This window comes from Dendrobates tinctorius, unplaced genomic scaffold, assembly GCF_039654945.1.
Source record: "Dendrobates tinctorius isolate UK_male_01 unplaced genomic scaffold, ASM3965494v1 ptg000032l, whole genome shotgun sequence".
Taxonomy (NCBI): Eukaryota; Metazoa; Chordata; class Amphibia; order Anura; family Dendrobatidae; genus Dendrobates; species Dendrobates tinctorius.
The window spans coordinates 32167066-32189993 of NW_027361700.1; the positions used below are offsets into that span (position 1 = coordinate 32167066).

General features: G+C 46.7%; 1 protein-coding gene across 1 annotated transcript in view; it reads left to right on the top strand.

Annotated features, from left to right (window-relative positions):
• Window positions 1–22928, top strand: part of LOC141086566 (vasoactive intestinal polypeptide receptor 1-like) — a 422518-nt gene that overhangs the window by 44941 nt on the left and 354649 nt on the right. The window lies entirely within an intron of this gene.

Here is a 22928-nt window from a genome sequence, read left to right on the forward strand (position 1 = left end):
GAAAAACCTTCCGTTAGGAGGGTTCGTGGACTCCATTGGTTCAAAAAAGGTCCCTGCGGCTCACTAATCAGTAGTTGTCCCTTCTCCGTCAGCACGCTCATCCCCAGAGTCATTACGGGTCCATGACCCGCTTCTCCTGTGAACAACATGACCCCCTTGTGGCCTACATCCTTCCCGCATACTTTAATCTCCTTCCACAGCACTCCTGCGACCAGAATGGGCAACTGATTGGCCGCTGTTAGTCTTATTACTGGTCCCCACTCTGGCCTCGAGACCTCTGGAAAGTATTGTCTGAAGTAGGCTTCCGGCAGAGTAGTCACTTGTGACCCGGTGTCGATCAAGCAGTGAACAGCTCGCCCATTCACTTCGGCCCAGACTGAGACTTGCAGAAACTATATTTTCGTGACTTCCTTCCCCCTTCTTCCATCTTCCTGGCTCCGGGCTGCGGAGCTTACAAGTTTAACGGCTGCCTTGGTGGGGGCTGTCTCCGGTTCGCACAGCCTCGAGCGTAATGTCCAGCCTTACTACAATTGAAACACGTTAGTCCCCCTTCAGCACCAAGAGGTCTTACTCCCTGAGGAGGCTTGGTAGAAAGTCGAGATCCTGTAACATTTCTGTCTCAGATTGAGGAATCTTCCCTCGGTGGCACTTGAGCAGGAACAGGGTCTCTCCTTAGACTGGGCCATTCTCTCCGCATCTCTTGTATCTCCTTCTGTATCTCTTAGGCCCACTCTGGCTCTGCTGCAAGTGGAGTAGGTATTTCAGGGCTGCAGACCATCCTTGCCAGGACTGTCACCCCCTGCTCCTGCTCTCTTATGTGTGCCTCTGCCCCCATCTGTAAGAAGGTCATGCGTGGGCTAGCGCACAAGCGTTCTCGCAATGCCTGTTTCAACAGTGCATCCCTAAAACCCAACACAAATTGATCCCACAAAATTCTATCAGGAGGCTCCACTCCCATGATTCCCACATCTTCCCTTTTTGTAATGTGCGCATGTACCTCCTGCAATTGATATATTACATCACCGTCTCCTCTTCTCGCTGGACGCGACCAAACAAATGCATGTGCAACTCTCCATTGTTAGTGGGGTCCCTGTGCATCTCTTCCAAAACCAGGACAAATTTTTCAAATGTATCCCGCTAATGTGAATAGCGGAAAATCACAGAACACCGGGCCTCCTTGTCTAGTGCCATTAAAACTATCTCCGCCTGTAACACAGGGGCCATTGGGTGCATTTGCAGCAAGCTCCTGACCCATTCAATCCAGTCCCACATCATCATGCTTTCTCCCATGAACTTCGAGAGATTACTAAGCATTGCCCAATGGCAAACTGGACCAGGGGGCACCCATAGTGGACTGGTCTGCAGCATCTGTATCCCTGGACTGCATCCTGCCAACTACACCAAATGTAATGTGCAGGTGCTGGGATGCAGTAACATAAATGTTGCAGAGCAGTAGATAACTATATTTAATTAATCAACAGTAGGGAACTCCGTGCAGGGAGATAGCAGGGAAAAAGGGTACAAAACTAAACAGAATAAACGATTGTTTAACTAACAGTCGTTTAACTAACAGTCTCTGGTTAACAGTTCACTTATTGTGGCTCCGCAGCCTGTCACTCGCTGAAGGTCCCGTGGGTAGCAGGATGCTAGCGGTGGTCGGTGTGGTGTCTGCTGGCGTCCTCGCCCAGCACATGATCCTACTTCTGGTGGCAGCAGGCGGTCTCCGGTTTTGCCCGCTGAGCCCCTAGTCCATATATCTGCAGAGCAAAAGAATAGAGCTCTCGCAGGATTCCTCTGCATGTGTCTCTTTGAGCAGCCGTCATCTGAAGGGCTCTGTTGCAATGCTCTGCCCGACGTGTGTATCTCTGGATGTCAGAGCTGCGATGCTCCGTCGGTTGCACTCTCCACTGTGCACCCACCTGTTCCAGTGAGTCCCTCACTATGCCGCCTTTTCTCTTCACGCCGCTGTCTGTCATTCCCCTCTCAGCATTTGCGGTCTGTACCTCATCAGCGTAGACCGCTTCCATTGCCACGGAACCCATTTTACCTCACACTGACTGACCACGTCCCCTTCACCCTGGTTACTGACTCGCTTGACAAATGGGTATTTGTGAGTCATGTGAGCTTCCGTACCTAGTAATTTAAAACTCTTATTGGCCATCCAACTCCATCGATTCATACCCCAATAAAATAAACACTCCAGAGGTATTTGGATAAATTGGCCACAGCAGCCTTTTATTAAACATAACATTTTAAACACAACGTCCCAGAAGGGGTGGTCCTCGAAGCCCCAAACCATAAAACTCAGATTTGATATTCCCAACTTGGTCCCCAGGTTGAGTCTTGCCTCTAGCCGTTAAGCACCAGCTCAGAGACACATATCAACCCACCTGGCCAGTTTCCATTACCATTAAGCACGGGTCCACTTTAATCCCTTCCGCGGGATAATTCAATTACCGGTCCACTTGAATCCACCCAGGGGGGAGTCCAGGACCTCTTGAGATCCCCCCCCTGAACCGCTATTTACCAGCACCACTAACTTCGAGGACCTCCCCCCCACGCCACACTGCCGTGACAAGTAATTATACAGACTTACAAACAAATTATAACCCCAACCCCTAAATACCGCCCATATCCATACAAGAAAAGGAAACCTATTAACACAAGATTAACCCCAAAGCGATTACCTAACCAAAAATCCAATTAAGGGAGGGTGGGTGGGAGCTTCTTGTCACTTTGTGGGGGAACCTAAAATGGTTGCCCCACTAAGATGGTCATCGTCTTTAGAATGATAACTCGTACTCCAGCTCTGACCCCGCCTCCCCCTCATCCCAGCACTAGCCCCCACCTTATCCAAATACATTAACTCCGTAGTACCATCCTAATCCCTAACTCCAGCTCACTATATTCCCACTCAACTCTGTCATGTCGGCCTCCCTTTTAAGGCCTGCGGCCCAGTACGGCCTCTCTTGACAAATGGGTATTCATGAGTCATGTGAGCTTCCGTATCTAGTAATTTAAAACTCTTATTGGCCATCCAACCCCATCGATTCATACCCCAATAAAATAAACACTCCAGAGGTATTTGGATAAATTGGCCACAGCAGCCTTTTATTAAACATATAACATAACATTTTAAACACAACGTCCCAGAAGGGGTGGTCCTCGAAGCCCCAAACCATAAAACTCAGATTTGATATTCCCAACTTGGTCCCCAGGTCGAGTCTTACCTCTAGCCGTTAAGCACCAGCTCAGAGACACATATCAACCCACCTGGCCAGTTTCCATTACCATTAAGCACGGGTCCACTTTAATCCCTTCCGCGGGATAATTCAATTACCGGTCCACTTGAATCCACCCAGGGGGAGTCCAGGACCTCTTGAGATCCCCCCCCTGAACCGCTATTTACCAGCACCACCAAATTTGAGGACCTCCCCCCATGCCACCAACATAAATGTTTTGATCCCTCAAACATTTATGTCCCTCCACATTTCAGAGCCAATGTCCTCTGGTTCCACCAAATGCCACGTATCCAAACCGACCCTGTTTAGGCGGATCTTGCTCCTCTTCCAAAATTCCCCATTTACTAAATTCCAACTCCGTGTGGCGCACCACAACCTCCCCATTCCTTGCCATGAAAGACAGGACACTGCTTTATTCACCTTGATCCCAGATTTGTTCACTCACTGAACAGACCTCGCTCCATGCCACACCTTTCCGAAAACGATATCATACCCAACCACCAAAACCTAGGAGACATAGCCATAGCTGCAACATATCAACTTCATATCCTTAATCACATCCCTGTAGGGCCTTTTCCAAAAACCAGTCTTTCCCAGAAGAATTGCCAGTACATCTGAAGCTTGGGCTCAAGCAAACAAATCTTTGAAATTCGGAGCGTAACTGTTTCCAAACCATCCCCCCGCCTTCTGATCCACCGTGAGACCGCTAGATTCCTTGGCACCCAAGCTGCCAACTATCTAGGCAGACCGCTGCCCATAATGCTGCCCAGAAGACAAATGAACGTCCCATAATGCACCAGCGCAGTTATCCATACTTAAACAAAATCAACGCTGGACCAACGTACTGTTAGAACCTCACAGACTCCCAACAACCGATCCTCTTCGTCACTTCCTAGCCTAAGCCTCACCTGACTGTCTCCATGGCTGCTCCCATCAGAAGTTAATGCCCATTGTAATCCTCAAAAAGGATAACTTCCTAGTCCAAACACCTCTTTTTATTGCCTCAAATTGAAAATGTGACAGAAAATAGCCATCCTTATGTATCAATAACAGGGCACCCAATGCGCCCATTATCCACAGAAAGAACTCTTCATATAAATCCACTTAACTAACCACATCAAACACCCTTACCTTGCAACCTTTGTCTACGACATCGTTTTTTTTGGAAATGTGACAGCAACGAACCGTTTTTTATGTACCAATAACAGGGCACCAAACGTACCAATTATACACAGAAAGATTTCTCTTCCTATAAATCCACTGGACATATAAGGAGAACCAACCACTTTAAACAACATTACTTTGCAATCTTTGCCTTCGACATCCGTTTTGGAGGTACGAATAAATGTTGTCCCCCTGTTCTCAAACCCATTCGCATCCCATTTCCGCAGCACTCCTTCCCGAAATCTAGAAGGACTGACTAACTCCCTCAATTGAAAAGAAAAAACCCAAAATAAGGTTGCCAGTAAAGCCCCCTGAAAAAGAGGTAACTCCCATGAAGAGGAACAAACATCCACTAGCTGATTGACAAAATCAGTAAATATATGATAAAACACCGGCCAACTTCCATCCCATACCCTTAGACCAGAAGGATTGTTGCTAAATCCTAAATACCCCTGAACTTAAAAATTCAAAAGCTATATCCGACATTAATTTATTCAATCTAGGAACAGACCAACTCTTCTCCCGACTATACCCAACCAATAACACCGAATTGCTCTCCTCCTCCAACTCTTTTCCCAATGCCGACCTTCAATTCTCCCAATAACCACATGCCTAAACATATTATGTCCATATACATTAAAGACCTAGACAATAAATTCCTTACTGCCATTATTGCCTGATGGAAAGTTCCAGAACTCCACCGGACACATCCACCTTGTTAAACTCGCTCCTACTGTGGACCAGAAAAAGCTTCAAGAATAGAATAGAGTAACTCACGCCACGCCCAACCTCAGCTGATAATCACAAGTCAAATTAGGCCCAACCAAACCGAATGCTGTAACACCCAGTCCCAAAGGCCGCTTGGGAGGAGGTAAGGAATTTTAGGGGCCTATCCTCCCAAACCTTTGAAATCGAAACCAAACCGAATCTTCCACCCTGAAAAGAACTCCACTAACTTACAATGATAGTTCCACAATGATTGGGAATACCTGACACCAAACCCGATTATACGCCAGACCATTATTACTCCCAACATTTGGCCCTGACTCTACCAACCACCATTACTAAACCAAACCTTTTGCCCCGACTCTACCGACCACCCAAATTGAAATGTCCAAACCGAAACCATGCTGACCCATCAAGCCAACAAAAGGACCTAAATCCACCAGTGCGATCCAGATGGACCTGCTATCATAAAACTCTCTTTTGAGGCAAACAAATGCGTAGACACTGTCGCCATAGATAGCCGACGGCAGAAGGCTTTGCCCAATGGCATAATCTTACAGGCAAAATTAGCTTGTCCAGTAGAGATTGAGCCTCACGGAACATCACCATCTACAAATCATTAACCCGACTCGCTTCTGCCTTCATGTCAACCATCATTTTAACCGGTGACCTGCCGTCCAACGCAAATTGTATCAATTTGATACCCAAGAAAAACTCAATACTGTCACAGAGCCCACCGTATTTTGGGCCACTTAAGTGGCCGAAACTTCCTGGCCATGCTCTCCATTGTCCGTTGTAGAATGAACAATCAGGATCCTGCGCCAAACCAGTGACCAAAAATTCATGCAATTAATGAATAGAGGAATTGAAAACAAACATCTCTGTAAGCGACCATTCCAAAATACAAACCAAGCGTCACAAGAATATGAACATGAAAGGGGGCACCCCATAAGTAGACAATGATCAACAAAGAGACCCATTCCCAAAAAGAAAAAAAAACAACCCAACCAATGCATACTATCCGTTTTGGCCTAGTTCCCTTTCAACGCAACCGTACCCAATCCATAGCAGCAACAAAAAAGTGTACAACACCAAACCCAACTGAGGGTCGATACCCTCAGTTACCGATGACCTTTACGTAAAAGAGTTGTGATGAATTTCTTTAAATGTACTAGGCCCCTCCATTTACCACCACACAAATCGTTGAAACCCTCAAATTATTGAAGGAGAGCCTATTTAAACAGTCCAGCCATTTTACCCAAAGCCACATCTTTATATAATTGTTTAGAAAGCAAAGCCACTTCAGGTTTTGGTAGAGAACCAAATTTTAACGTCAACAAGAGGAATCCTGAAAACCATCCCTAAAACTCTCTCTTACCCGTGGGCTGCCGTCTTATTAAGACACCTATTTAGGAAGCCTCTCTTCCTGACACAATGACCTCAACCCTTTTTTCAATTCCATCATTACCCCCTTTGCTTTCTTCCCATGAAACTCTTTACCACCCCATGACCTACTTAAATAATAAACACGACCCTTTCTCCACTGCCACCAAGTCTCCTGACCGCTACAAAGTCCCGCTGCATACAGGAAACGATTTCCTATGCCCCAGCCTACCCGGGGCCCTTATCCTGCTTTTTATTGTCAAAACTGCTCAACATATTTAGCCTAAAAACAAACCTCACCAATCACATTCATGTAACCACAAATCCCGAGCAGTTCTCCGGGGACCTTTCGTAAATAACGATAGCTAGTATATCGAATAACTGTACCCTTTAGAGAAGATTCTCCAAATTAAATGAACCCTCTTTTTATCCTCACCTCACCATGTCTAAATTAAAAGGTTCCACTTGAAGCAATGAAAATATCTCAACATATTGTCCTTTCCAAATCATGTCCCCTGCCCCATGTTTCAAGTGCACCCCCAAAGTCCCCTGAAACACAAACCTCACCCTTAGCATACTCATCTAATAGCAATGCATCCACTCTTTCCTCCTCGCCTCCTGCCTTCACTAATAGGCTGCACTTCGTGCCGAACTGGATGTATGCATCTCATCCACTCATATCGCCTTAAAAAATACCTATCCTTAGCACTACCCAGCCTTGCTGCGGAAGGTGCTACCCTGCTGACTAAATACCGTATGGATCCCAGATCCCTATAACCGGACAAAATTCCGTAGCCCATGCAAAATAAACATTATGCCTCTGCTAGCCCCCCTTAATAAAACAAAATTTCAAACACAAACACTCATAAAAGGCTAGCAGTAAGGAAAAAATGATCTGTCTCACCTGGCTGCCTGGGTGCTGTGTTCCCAGCAGCCACAGATCCTGAATCCGGTTGAATCGATTCGTGCTGGTCCCCAAAATGTTGCAGTGTCCTAATGCTTCACGCCATCCTGGTGATCGAGCTGCTGCCTGCATGTTCCATCAGGCTCCCCCTTGCTCTTTGCCCCCGGGGCCAGCCTGACACTGCCCGCCATCTTGCTGAAGCGCCGCTTCTGCCGCTGAATGGGTGGTGCCGACCGGCTGCCGCACGCGATGGTATCCTCGCTGAGGGGCCTGCGTACCAGGCCTCCGTCATTCTCACCGTATCCTCCTGACCACGCTGAGCGGATCTGCCACCCGGACAGGGCGTCCGCCGCACCCGGACCGTAAGCCTTCTGTGATGATGTAGAGAGGGAGGCCGACTCGTCCTCCGTTGCAGGCCCCACCGCCTAATCAGATTCCTCCCGGTTCTCGTAACGTGAGCTGCCGGCTTACAGCTCACACCCCGAGCCGGAAGGTCCCAGTAGGGGCTCCTGATGCGGTGCCGAACGAGAAGGGGACCTGCAGACTAAGGTATGCCGGAAAATAAGCTTCCTGCGACGTCCATCCTGCAGTGCCTGAGGTGACCCAGTCACAGCTCCCTGTAGCAAGTCTTGGAAGGCAGTTTGCATCCAGCTAGCACCCAGCGACTCCTCAGCAGACTCCTCAGTTGTTGGAGCATTGCTTCCACATCCATACTTAAGATTCTACAGAAGAGACCCCACAGCTTCTTGTCACTATGTGGGGGAACCTAAAATGGTTGCCACAATAAGGTGGTCACTGTCTTTAGAATGATAACTCTACTCCAGCTCTGACCCCGCCTCCCCCTCATCCCAGCACTAGCCCACACCTTATCCAAATACATTAACTCCGTAGTACCATCCTAATCCCTAACTCCAGCTCACTATATTCCCACTCAACCCTGTCATGTCGGCCTCCCTTTTAAGGCCTGCGGCCCAGTACGGCCTCTCTCTACTCATGCACAGTGCGCCTTAATGAAACCGAAACTTGTATACCTGGCTTCAGACAATCAGTGCAGAGAGGAAAAGAAGTCGTGCACATGTGCTAGGTATGTATAGTGCTGGTGATGACTCTGGCGGTTGTAAGTCATGTTATCAAATCCACAGGTGTGGGATAGCATGGTAAGTTGTCTGACCAGTGTGACCAGTCTGGGGACCCTAACACCCCATCAACTAATCAAAGCCCTCATTTACATATCATAAACAGACTTTAGAAATACTTTTTCTAAAGATCTGTTTATGTGAGTAATGTAATACAGGGACTGTTATTAGGCAGGGAATTTAGCTATGTAGACACAACTGCTGGTAGTTTTAGGAGCAGGTTCCCTTTAAAATAAATCTATTGTTTAAGGGTAGTATAATTTTGCTTTTTTTGGATGGCTTTTGCACTTTTTTATCTAAACATGTTAACTCTTTACCTTATGTTTTTAACATATCTAGCATTAGATATTTTGTGACGCATCAGCGATCTCTCCAGCGATCTCGCTGTGTGTGACATCCATCAGCGACCGCCCCCCCCGTCGGGTATCGCTGATCGTGCAGGATCGTCCTGGGCCATTTTTTGATCGTTGGTCTCCCGCTGGCCAGCACTCATCGCTGCGTGTGGCAGCGAGAGACCAGCAATCAGCGACGCTGCACGCTGGTATCTAGGGTAAACAGCGGGTATCTAAGAGCCGCGTGGCTATTTGATACCCGCTGCTTAACCTAGATATCAGCGTTCACACTGGTATCTAGGTTAAACAGCGGGTAACTAAGAGCCGTGTGGCTCTTGGATACCCGCTGTTTACCCTACATACCAGCTTGCTCGCTGGTCCTGATCGCTGGTGAGTCTGTCTAACTATGTCCCAGCGATCCCATCCATGTCGGATCGCTGGGACATCATTATGTGCAATGGGGCCTTCAGTAGCATTCAATAATTACAGTGTGCTGACAGATGTACAGTATATGTTTGTACAGTATATTGAACATATAGCATTTATTAAGGTATGCAGTTTTGTTTTGTTGTGTACATTGGAGCCTTGGCTCCCTGCAGGGCTCAGCTCCTTTAGATTAAGATCCAATGATGAGTACTTGGTGAGCTTTTGAAATTGCAGATTTTTGGCAGCATTTCTGTACCTATTAAGGCCCCGTCTCACTAAGCAATCTCGGTAGCGAGATCGGTGCTAAGTCACAACTTTTGTGACGTAACAGCGATCTCACCAGCGAGATCGCTGTGTGTGACAGCGATCAGCGAGCGGCCCCCCTGCCGGTATCGCTGATCGCTGCAAGAAACCTCTGGACATTTCTTTGGTCGCTGGTCTCCCGCTGGCCAGCACGCATCGCTGTGTGTGACAGCGGGAGACCAGCGATCAGGTGTAAAAAATAATAAAAACAAATTATAATGATTATATCTATATATATAAAGCTGAGTGTAGAGCCGCCCACTCCACATAGCCACATTCACTATAATATCCCACATCATCCTGTCAGAAAGAGCTACCGGACTACTACCCATAATATCCCACATCATCCAGTCGGCCAGAGCCACCGGACTACTACCCCTAATATCTCACATCATCCCGTCAGCCATAGCCACCGGACAACTACCACTAATATCCCACATCATCCCGCATCCCGTCACAGCCGCCGGACTACTACCACTAATATCCCTCATCATCCCGTCAGAGCCACCAGACTACTATCCCTAATATCCCACATCATCCCATCAGAGCCAGCGGACTACTATCCCTAATATCCCACATCATCCCGTCAGCCAGAGCCATTGGACTACTACCCTTAATATCCCACATCATCCCATCAGCCAGAGCCACCAGACTACTACCCTTAATATCCCACATCATCCCATCAGCCAGAGCCACCAGACTACTACCCCTAATATCCCACATCATCCCGTCAGCCAGAGCCACCGGACTACTACCCCTAATATCCCACATCATCCCGTCACAGCCGCCGGACTACTCCCCCTAATATCCCACATCATCCTATCAGCGAGAGCCACCAGACTACTACCCTTAATATCCCACATCATCCCGTCAGCCAGAGCCACCGGACTACTAAACTTAATATCCAACATCATTCCGTCAGAGCCACCGGACTACTACCCCAATATCCCACATCATCCTGTCAGCCTGGGGTCAGAACCAGAGTGCTGAGTGGAATGACCCTAACTTCCATACTAGAGATCTCTTCAAGAGAGCCCTGGGGTCAGTATCATAGCGCAGAGTGGATTTGCCCCCACTTCCATACCGGGGATCCCTTTAAGAGGGGCCTGGGGTCAGAATCAGAGAGCAGAGTGGATTTGACCTCACTTCCATACCAATGATCCCTTTAAGAGAGCTTTGGGTCAAATCAAAACCAAAGTGCTGGATGGATTTGCCCTGACTTCCATACCAATGATCCCTTTAATAGAAGCCTGGGTTAAGTACCAGAGCATTTGAAGGCAATTGCCCTGACTTCCATTCTGGGGATACCTTTAAGAGAGCCTGGGGTCAGAACCAGAACGCTGAGTGGAATTGCCCTAACTTCCGTACCGGGGATCCCTTTAAGAGAAATCTGGCGTTAGAACCAAATTGCTGGATGGATTTGCCCTGACTTCCATACCAATGATCCCTTTAAGAGAGGCCTGGGGTCAGAATCAAAGCGATGAGGAATTTGCCCTAACTTCCATACCGGAGATCCCTTTAAGAGGGAAGATGTGCCTATGGGATGAAAGATGTGTTATGGGGATATGGGCAGGGAGGGGGGATTCATTTCTGTCATGTGCTCTCTGCTGCTTTCTGGGGGGGCAGACAAAGGCTGGGAGCTTATGTTTCTGGGGATGTTAGACTTCTCCCACCCGGTCACTGGCTGCTGAGGTGTTGTCATGGAGTGAGAAAAGTGTTGCTCGAAGCAACCAATCACAGCTCAGCTTCTTTTAAACAGCTCTGGTGAAATGAAAGATGCTTCGTGATTGGTTGGTGTTACACACACACATACATTCAATTTTATATATATAGATATTTTTATTGCGTTTTTGACACTACAGTTTTTTGTCTCTTTTGGTGTATCACGTTTTAAATAAAGCTGCTTTGTTCCTTGTATTTAACTCTGAAGAAACCTTATTATTGATGCAGTCATGTGTGAATTATTTGCATTTTTAGTGCTTAGTTTCAGCAGTGGAAACACAGTAGAAATGCATATTCAGATGCAGAGGCAACCTCTATGAAGAATATTTGAAAATAAATCTCAATGTACTTGCAAGAGAAATTGACATGTTGATGTTGCAGATTTAAAAAAAAAAACACCCTGCATCAAATAAACCTCTTGTTTCTCTACCATATACCTGCAAAACTGAAAAGGCATCCATATACTTTAGACCAAGGGCAACCAGACCCACTAGTGTTGGCAGGGCTGGCCAATCAATTGATGTCTATCGGATGTTAGGCCTATGTCGGGCTCTGATCCTTTGTTCTCATAGAACAAAAGCAATTTCCATACACAAGATGTCAAAATTGTTGGTAGCCCTGGTTTAATGACAGAAAAACCCACAATGGTGACAGAAATAACTTGAATCTAACAAAAGTAATAACTCAAAAATCTCTGAAAATGAACAAATGAAAGTCAGACATTGTTTTTCAACCATGCTTCCACAGAATTTTAAAAAAATTAAACTCATGAAATAGGCCCAGACAGAAATGATGGTACTGTACCCCTGAAAATAACGTGACATGTTAAATCAAGCATCACAGGTGTCTACAATCTTGAAATCAGTGAGTGGGCCTGTATAGAGAGCTACAGATACTCACTGTGATGTTTTGTGACATGGTGTGTATCACACTCAACATGGACCAGAGGAAGCAAAGGAAAGAGTTGTCTCAGGAGATTAGATAGAAAATTATAGACAAACATGTTAAAGGTAAAAGTTATAAGACCATCTCCAAGTAGCTTGATGTTCCTGTGACTACAGTTGCACTTATTATTCAGAAATTTAAGATCCCTGGGACTGTAGCCAACCTCCCTGGATGTGGCCATAGGATGAAAATAGATGACTAGTCAAAGAGACGGATAATATAAATGGTAACAAAAGAGCCCAGAAAATCTTCTAAACAGATTAATGCTGTGTGCCCACATTGCGTTTTTTTAAGCTTTTTTGATGCGTTTTTCGGGGTCAAACCGCATCAAAAACGCTTAAAAGAAGCATCCCATTCATTTTAATGCTTTTTGGCCCTTTTGTGCCAATGGATGCGGTTTTTACCGCTAAGGAAACGCTTAACAGTAAAAAATGCAGCATGTTCATTAATTTCCGCTTAGGTCCGCATTTTTGGCTATTTCCTATAGTCCAAAAGACGCACGGAAAAACGCATCAAAAAAGCGCGTTTTTTGCTCAAAAATCGCAGAAAAAACGTGCGGAAAAAAAACGCGCGTTTTCTGGGAAGGAGACCCATTTCCTGAGCGTTTAAAAACACTACTGTGGGCACATAGCCTTAAGGTGAACTTGAAACTCAAGGAATATCAGTGTCAGATCGCACCATCTGCCATTGTATGAGCCAAGGTGGACTTAATGGGAGACGACCAAGGAGGACACCATTGTTGAAAAAAAATAAAAAAAAAGCCAGACTGGAATTTGCCAAACTACATGTTGACAAGTCACAAAGCTTCTTTGGGAGAATGTCCTATAGACAGATGAGACAAAAATTGAACTTTTTGGCAAGGCCCATCAGCTCTATGTTCACAGATGGAAAAATTAAGCATATCAAGAAAAGAACACTGTCCCTACTGTAAAACATGGATGAGGCTCTGTTATGTACTGGGGCTGCTTTGCTGCATCGGGCACAGGGTTTCTAGAATCTGTGCAGGGTACAATGAAATCTCAAGACTTTCAAGGGATTCCAGAGAGAAGTGTGCTGCCCAGTGTCAGAAAGCTTGGTCTCAATCGCAGGTCATGCGTCTTGCAACAGGGTAATGACCCAAAACACACAGCTAAAACACCCAAGAATGGCTAAGAGGAAAACATTGGACTGTTCTGAAGTGTCCTTCTATGAGCCCTGACCTAAATCCTATTGAGCATCTTTGGAAAGAGCTGAGATATGCCGTCTGGAAAAGACAACCTTCAAACACGAGACAACTGGAGCAGTTTGCTCTTGAGGAGTGGGCCAAAATACCTGTTGAGAGGTGCAGAAGTCTCATTGACAGTTACAGGAATCGTCTGATTGCAGCGATTGCCTCAAAAGGTTGTGCAACAAAATATTAAGTTAAGGGTAGCATCATTTGTGTGCAGGCCTATTTCATGAGCTTTATTTTTTTTTTTTAATTCTGTGGAAGCATGGTTGAAAAGCAGTGTCTGACTTTCATTTGTTCATTCTCATAGATTTTTGATTTATTATTACTTTTGTCAGATTCAAGTTATTTCTGTGACCATTGTCGGTTTTTCTGTTGTAGGGGGCTTTTGGCATGGCCTGTCCAGTCGGATCAAAGATGAACTGGTGGGCCGGGATACCCCCACTTCTTTAGAGGATCTAATGTCTCTTCCGACATGCATTGAACTGCTTTCCAAGAGCATGCCCATGAGGCAGCCAGAGAGAAAACGCCTCTTCGCCTCTCACCGACTACCCGCAGTCTTCTCCACTCACGCCCCGTGCCTTCTTCTGCGGGCCCTGTATCAGAGCCTATGCAGGTGGACCATTTCAAGATGGCCGAATGGCTTTGCAAGGAGAGGCTTGCACAAGGACTCTGTTTTTACTGTGGGAGTCCCTCTCATCTCCTTCGCTCCTGTTCTGAGAAGTCGGGAAACTTCTCCTCCTAGGATTGGTAGTAGAGGCCTCCCTAGATATACGTGATTCCTCTCCTCCCCTGAATTTTGGTCCTAAGCGTTACTCTGAAGAGGCTTTTATAGATTACGGCGTGGCAGGGAACTTTATCTGACTTGAGGCGGTTAAAAAATGCCGGATTCCTGTCAGATCACTGGAGACTCCTCGGCTGATAGCTTCGGTCCATGGTAAACCCTTGCAGGAGACCGTTACTCAGGTCACCGAAGAAATTGAGCTTTAGATTGGAGCACTGCACCGAGAGAAAAATCTCCTTCCAAGTCTTGTCGACTATGTCTCACGCGCTTCTTCTTGGTTTCCCTTGGTTACAGACTCATGATCCGACTCTGGACTGGTGATCCGGCATTGTACTCCGTTGGGGATCATCCTGTCAGAAGAAGTGCCTACTGCCCGTCCATCCCATGAACTCTTCCTGTCCGTCCTTGGCACCTACAGGTCTGCCGTCGGCCTACTGGTCTTTCGCAGATGTCTTCGACAAAAAGGAGGCCGAGACTCTGCCTCCTCATCAGCCATACGAGTGTCCGATTGACCTCGTTCCTGGCTCTACTCCACCCAGGGGTAGAATATATTTGCTATCTCCTGTTGAAACCCAAGCTATGTCGGAATATATCCAGGAGAACCTTGCCAGAGGTTTCATCCGTAAGTCCTCCTCACCCGCAGGAGCGGGATTTTTCATTGTCAAAAACAAAGATGGCTCCCTTTGTCCCTGCTTAGACTATCGAGGGCTCAACGATATCACGGTCAAGAACAAGTACCCACTGCCACTGGTCCCGGAGCTCTTTGACTGGTTAAGAGGAGCTTGAATCTTCACCAAGCTGGATCTTCATGGAGCCTACACCATGATACGTATTCACTCCGGTGATGAGTTGGAGACCACCTTTAACACCTGAAATGGTCACTTTGAGTACTTGGTCATGCCATTCAGCCTGTACAATGCCCCAGCAGTATTCCAGGAGTTCGGGAATGACGTCTTCCGGGATATGCTGTACTGTTGCGTGGTAGTCTACCTGGACGATAGCCTCATTTTTTCTCCAGATGTGTCTGCCCACAGAAAAAATGTGCACCAAGTCCTCTTGCACTTGAGGGAGAGTGGCCTTTATGCCAAGCTCGAGAAATGTGTCTTAGAACAGACATTCCTGCCAAGTGTGGCTTTCCTCCAAGTATATTCGCCTCAAGGTACCTTCATACAAACTTGGTCCCCGATACATTGGTCCTTTTGAGGTCCTCAGCCGCGTTAATGACATGGCATACAAATTGAAGTTACCCGTCTCGCTCCGCATTCCCAATTCCTTCCATGTGTCCCTCCTCAAGCCCGTGGTACTCAATTGGTTTCACCCTTCTCCGGGCCACTCACCAAAGCCTTTTAGCATGGGGGATTAATTTGAGGTGGATGATATCCTGGCCATGAAGAAGGTAAGAGGGAAGACTCTCTTCTTAATTGATTGGAAGGGCTTCGGCCCTGAAGATAGATCTTGGGAGCCACGGGAGAATATCCATGCACCCCAGATTTTGTCTAAGTTTCTTTCCAGCCTTAGAAAAAGTGGGCATAAAGGGGGGTACTATTATGTCACGCTCACCCGGTGCCGGGATTCCTCGCCCAACGTCAACACTTCCGATACCGCAGCAGCTACGGGGATCCCATTGGGTGCACACGCGCACCTTTCACACTTGATCCTGTGGCTGCACAGCTATGCCTAGCCTGCATGCGCGCCCTTCTCTGCTCTAACTGCAGCCACGCCATCTCTATGGTCCTGGAGGACCTAACCCGGAAGTCCCCGTGCTCTTGCCCTATATCCGGCTGCCTCTTTCTGTGTGAGGCGCCTGATTATTGTTGTGTTTCCCTGCTACGCCTGCTTGGTCTCTGCTCGGTCACTCCCTGACATCAGGTCCACTGTACTGTGCTCTGTGGTGTTTCCTAGCACGCGCTCTGCCTCTGCTTTGGGCTCTGCTGTGTTTCTTAGCACACGCTCTGCTCTGTGCTCTGTCGTGCCCATTAGCACACGCTCTGCTCTGTGCTCTGTCATGCTCCTTAGCACACACTCAGCTCCTGCCTTGTGTCCTGTCATGCTTCTTAGCACACCTTCTGCATTGCCTTGTACTCACGCGTGCTTCTCAGCGTGCACTCTGTCTAACCCTGTACTCAGGCGTGCTTCCCAGCATGCGCTCTGCCTAGCCTTGTACTCTGGCATTCTCCTTGCACACGCCTTGCTTTGCCCACACCCAGGGTTTACTGTTTGTGCGCACCATACGGGCTCCCGTGTACATGCCTTGCATGATCCAGTATCCAGTGCACTCTCGTGTATTCGCCTTGCACTGTCCTGAACCTTCCATACTCCCGTGCACATGCCCTGTACTATCCTATACCCGGCGTGCCCCTGTGTCCACGCTTTGCACGTTCTTGCATTCCGCGTGTTCCCTGTTGCACTTTGCTAGATAAACTCACTCATGTCTTCTGTGAGCCGGCCACCTGGTTCCAGCAGTCATGGTACCTTGCGCCCCGGGTCCTGCCCCTGACACTCCCTGTATAGGAGGTGGTCCTCACTAGGTCAACTCACCCTGGGTGGGCTGGTGTCATGACCCAGAGGGTCCACTCCAGAAGTCGTCACATTTTGTTTACACAATCACTGTGCTTATCTCTTTATTTGAAAATGCACACATGTGTGTATTGTATAACAGGTGTTACAGTGGAGGTTTTATTATTATTAAAGTTAGCAAACAATACAGGTAAAAGTAGCAAACAATACAGGTACAAGTAGCAAACAATATAGGTACATTTACAAGCGGCTTAAACCATTTCATCTTGCCATCTTGCCAATATTCGAAACAAAGTAGGCAGCAATTTTATCCCTCATTTGGGCAGCTTGCACTGTAGTCCTCAGAGGGTGATCTTGGTAATCCTGCAATGTGGTAGTAACAGGTTCCTCAAGTTCAAAGTGTTGTCGCTCTTTCGCCAGGATGTAATTGTGTAATTGTGCAGAACAACACACGCTTTCACAACCTCATTTGTGATTCAATCCCGACTTGAGTAAGGTTTTATGAGGTTGGCACACATTTGGAACGCCTCATCCCCAACCACAAGAAATGGCAATGGCGGTTCTTCAGTGTTCAGAAGAGGTTGTGGCTGTGGAAAACATTGGCCCATGTCAGAATTTTTGAAAGTCTATGATTCATTTCCTCATCCAAATGAGCTAACGTCCATGGCAACAAATCGACAGTCAGCATCTGCGATCGCCATGAGAACAATGGAAGTACTCAGATCCACTTTCAGCAGGTTTCGTAAACCGAATGTGTTTGCTGTCCACAGCCGCCAAACAGTTTGTAAAATTACAAATGTCCTGGAATTTTGCAGCATTTTCCAGCCAGAGTTCAGTTGTGAGTTGGGGGAGGAATTCTTCACGCAGAACGTCACATAATGCACGGCAGGTGTCTCCAACAATCCTAGAAAGTGTGGACACTCCAATCCAGAATTGAAAATGTAGAGATGATAAGGTCTCTCCGGTAGCAGGAATCTGCAAAACAGAAAATGGGGGAAAAAAAATCAGTACATGGCTTTTAGAACAATCATATTAATGATAGGTGTTTCTTTTTCAAAATTACATACCTCAAGGACACAAACAGACGTTCCTCAGGAGGAATTGCTTGACATATCTGTGTGTCCTGCCTGGTGATGGATCCTCGGACACTTAACATCAAGTCATGGCAGCTCTGTTCCAACATTCTCGAGTAGTAAAAAAATGTTTCCGGGTTTTCACGCAGCTCAGTGTACAAGGAGTGGTAGGCTCCACGGTTCTCTCGTACTTCTACAATGGGGTGTTGACAATAGCGATGGCGACATCTTATCCGTCTTTCTCTTCTTCTTTCTTCTTCACAAGCCACATCAAAGGCAACAGCCAATTTCAATGACAAATCAAGATTAATCATGAAGCTCTCCACGCTTAAGATCCATCTTGCAGCTGGATACAGCAGCAAAAGATGAGGATTTCATCAGTGCAGTGTGTCTATATATAGAATTTCCATGAGACATGCCCATTGGGTGTCTGGTGTCATATCGAACGCATTCATATAAACAACGCAAGGGCATGCAAAATGCATACAAACGCATGCACACGCAGCATTTTTTGGCATCTTGCGTAAGATGATGCAGATAAAAAATGCTGCGTAAACATGCATTTTCATGTGTTTTTGCATGTGTTTGCGCATGCAGATGATACACTGCGCACTGAAACACTAATGTGAACCTAGCCTAAGCGAACACCTTGTCTTCACTAGAACCTCTGATGGTGTGGTTAGACTTGAACCCAGGTGAATGCCAGGTGCTACTCCAGGAGGCACCCCAGAGCTGCAGCAGCTGAACCCCCAGGGGCAGGGAAGCAGGACTGGCCAAAAACTGGATTAGCAGTAGGGATATGAGTGATAGACAGATGCAGAATCAGGCAGGTAGGACAAGTACAGGAACATGGTACGACCACAGGTACGGGATCACATATGCAGGTACACAGATGCTGGTTCAGACAGATCAGGAACAGGACTAGGCAGAGGCAGATGGGTTCAGGTGTAGGTACGGTAGGACGGGCAGGATCAGGTGAAGATAGAGTTGACAGGCTCAGGTAAACGGGAACCTTACAATTAGGTAGCAGGATGTATACTGATTACTGAAGTTGCCAAGGCACCTCCCCTTTGGGGAAGGTGCCTTATATACCTAATGCCTCCCAGCAATTAGCTGAGGACATTTTCAGAAGCATATGCGTGGCACCTTTAAGAAGCAGGAAGTGTGTCCCAACCACTCTCCCAGGAGGACTGCGTGCCATGTGTAGGTCCTGAGAGGAGAGAGATGTGGGGGGAGCATGGACTGGCAAGTGAGCATGTCGGCCTCCCTGCAGGACAGAGGAAGGAGACACATGCAGGGTGAGGTTGTTACAGTAGCCCCTTTCTTCTCCTCTTCTTCAAGCTTGCTTCTGTAGAAGAAGTGGAGCATGAATATTTTCTTTGGGCTTTCAATCGACTAAGAAAAATGATCTTTCTCTCACCTTCTTCAAGGCTAGAATATTCTTTACTTCAAAGACATACCTGGACCCGTTGAAGCATCAGATCGACTTAAAACGTCCGTCGTCCTCTGCTGCACCTGCTCCCCTGCAATCCTTTCTATTGAGTAAAGAAAGGATTGTTTTACTGCATCACAGAATGCCACCTATTTTTTCCTTTTTGGCCTGGACTTTTTTACTTCAAAGACATCCTCAGAGCTGATGTTAGCAGGTGTCACACCTTGAAAGAATGGTTTCAAGATGACTGGCTACAGGAATGACATGTGAAATGAATTGGGTATGCATAAGGAGGCAGGCAACTTCAAATTATATGATACTGTATTAATTTGCTTGATGACCTCAAAGGGACCAATGAAGCGAGGGCCTAACTTGTAGGATGGGATCTTAAGATGGATGTATTTAGAAGATAACCACACCTTATCTCTTGAATGATAACAATGTAGATCCAAGTGTCTTTTGTCTGCATGCCTCTTCATATGCTCAGGCGATCCCTCTAGTGTGGTTTTAGTGTCCTCCCATATTTTTGAGAAATCATTAGTAAGATCATTGGCTGCTGGTACCCCAGAAGCAGCCGACCCAGGAATGGGGATTTCTGACTGTTGCCCAAAACAATAAATAATGGAGAATTTGCAGAACACTCACTTACGTAGTTGTTATAGGAGAACTCCGCCCATGGTAAAAGCTTGAGCCAATCATCTTGATATGCGTTTGTGAAGTGCAGCAGGAAGTTAGCCAGAATATGGTTGATTCTCACTACCTTCCCAAGACTGACCCCAACAAAGCACCTCTCCAGATCTCCAGTCAAGGACAATTTCATGCATGTGGAGCCACAGAAGATACAGAAGTGGATGAGATGAGCTGAGCTAGGAAGCAGGTAGAAGGCGATCTGCGCAGTATTCCTATCTGGAGCTCTACTTGCTCGTGACCACCTGAACGGCCTCAGATAATTGCTTCCCATCTACAGATGACACCAGCAATGGATTTTGGTGTTGTCAAACTGTGGATCTGATAGTGATCTACTACTGCTTGCTGTATGAAGTTCCCTGCTGCCCCAGGGTCCAGATGCACTGCATCAAAGAACTGGAACCTCCACAAGTCACAGATACAGTCAGGATCAATAGCAGAGAGGAATTGCTCCGGTCCAAGGTAGACTCTTCCAATGGCCCTAAGCTTGTTTCCCGGCCTCTTGGGACAAGAGCAAATGAGATGACCGGTTTCACCACAGTAGAAGCACAAGCCCTTGGCTTGATTGGACCTCCTGCCGTTGATTAGCCAGCTCCACATTTTGACTTGCATAGATTTCAAAGTCTACTGCGGTCACAGTAGACTGAGCAGTGAGCGGCCTTTGGAAGGATGGTGCCAGTTGAAGTGGTTTTCTTTTAGGTGCTCCTGGAACTGGAGGTCGATACGCATGGCTAGGGAAACTAGATCATCCAGTGTAGTAGAAATGTCTCGGCTTGCTACTTCATCCTTCATTCCTCCTAGAAGGCGACTTCCAGTGCCTTGTTGTTCCAGCCAAGTTAAGAAGCCAAGGTGTGGAGATGGACTGCGTTTTGGCCTACAGACTGATTGGCCTGGTGTAGTCTCAGGAGGGATGAGGCAGCAGAAGTAAAGGCCCTGTCACACATAGCGATCTCGCTAGCGAGATCGCTGCTGAGTCACAAATTTTGTGACACAACAGCGATCTCACCAGCAAGATTGCTGTGTGTGACAGCGATCAGCGACCGGCCCCCCTGCCGGTATCGCTGATCGCTCTGGGAAACCTCTGGACTTTTCTTTGGTCGCTGGTCTCCCGCTGGCCAGCACGCATCACTGCGTGTGGCAGGCTGGAGACCAGCGATCAGCTGATAATTAACGTACACATCGGGTATCCAAGGGACGGGCGTCCCTTAGATACCCGATGTGTACGTTAGTTACCAGCGCGCTGATGCAGGGAGCTGGTAACTAACGTACACATCGGGTATCTAAGGGACGCACGTCCCTTGGATACCCGATGTGTACGTTAGTTATCAGCTCCCTGCATCAGCGCGCTGGTAACTAGCGAACACAGCGACGCTGCGCGCTTGGCGTCGCTGTGCTGATCGCTGGTGAAGCTGTCTGTCTGACAGCTCACCAGCGATCATGTAGCGATTCACCAGCGATCCTGACACGTTGATATCGTTGTTGGGATCGCTGGTGAGTCGCTATGAGTGACGGGGCCCTAACTCGGCCTGGTTCATTAAATACCTTGCAGAATGCCTCCAGTAAGGTCTGTAGATCTGAGATTATTGCATCTCCTTTTTCCCACAGGGGGTTGAGCCACACCAGTACCTCTCTTCCAAGATGGGACATTAGAAAGCGTACTTTTGATCGATCAGAGGGAAACTGGTGGGCCAGCAGTTCAAAGTGCAGCGAGTACTGGTTGCTAAAACTTCAGCATTGCTTCAGATCCCCATCAAAATATAGTGGTGCAGACAGATGGGGTCTAGGACTTGAAGCATGACTTGTGGACTGAATGGTCACTGCCGAGGTTGTCGCAGCTTGAACTGTTGTCAAAGCGTACAGTTGGGTGTTAACAGTCTGTAGGTAAGATAGGATCTTGTCTTGCTGATCTCTCTCATGGGTCATCTCGTAGTATAGTTCTGAGACTGGAGGGGTGTGAGAGTCAATGGGTTTTGTGGCCCTAGCAAACTGTTACCATGCCATGCGCAGGACCTGAGAGGAGAGAGAAGCCGGGGGAGCATGGATGGGTAAGTTAACATGTCAGCATCCCTGCATAGGGGAGGAAGGAGACAATGCAGGGTCACCTGCGCTGTTGTAACAATTGTCTTGCGTATTATGCTGTCTGCTTGGCAGGCAATGGCTTCCCATGCAAAGGCTTGAGTGCCTAGGGCTAAGTGCAACAATGTGATGCTTGACTACAGTCTTAGAAAGCCTGTCTGGAGAAGTGCCTGTCCAATATTTTCCATTACAGGTAGATGTTTGCATAGACAATGATTTCTGGAAGTATTACGGAGACTTTGTACTGATTTGCATGACCAAATTATGCTTGTTTTAATGCAGTGTCTCCTGAAAGGCATTAGATCCAATATTCAGCACCCAATACTGACCATCAGCCTTGTTCCTTTTGCTCATGGATTTCTCTAGAAATTCAGAAATTTTGATGATATTTTTTGTCGATGGTGAGATTTTAAAAACTTTGCAATTTTATATTGGGGAACAATTTTCTGAGATTGTTCCACAAGTTTTTGAAGCAGTTGTTCACAGAATGATGAACCTCCGACAATCTTCGCTTCTGAGAAACTCTGCTTCTCTAACCTGCTCTTTCTATACACAGTTATATGACTTAATTTTAATTTACTTTTCCAGTCTTTTATTAACTCTGTCTAAACTTTTTTGAGATGTGTTGTGGCCAACAATTTCAAAATCAGTATATTTTTTAAATCGAAATAGAAAAACATATGATTTTTAACTTTTGATCTATGTTACATATTCTGTTGTGAATAAACTATGGTTAAAAGAAATTTCCACATCATTGCATTCTTGTTTTTGTTACAAGAATTGTGGTTGTATATTTTGTCAAATGCGCAGCCCTGCTATCTCATTTGAAAATTACTATAATTCCTATACTTATCAAAAATAACCTTCTT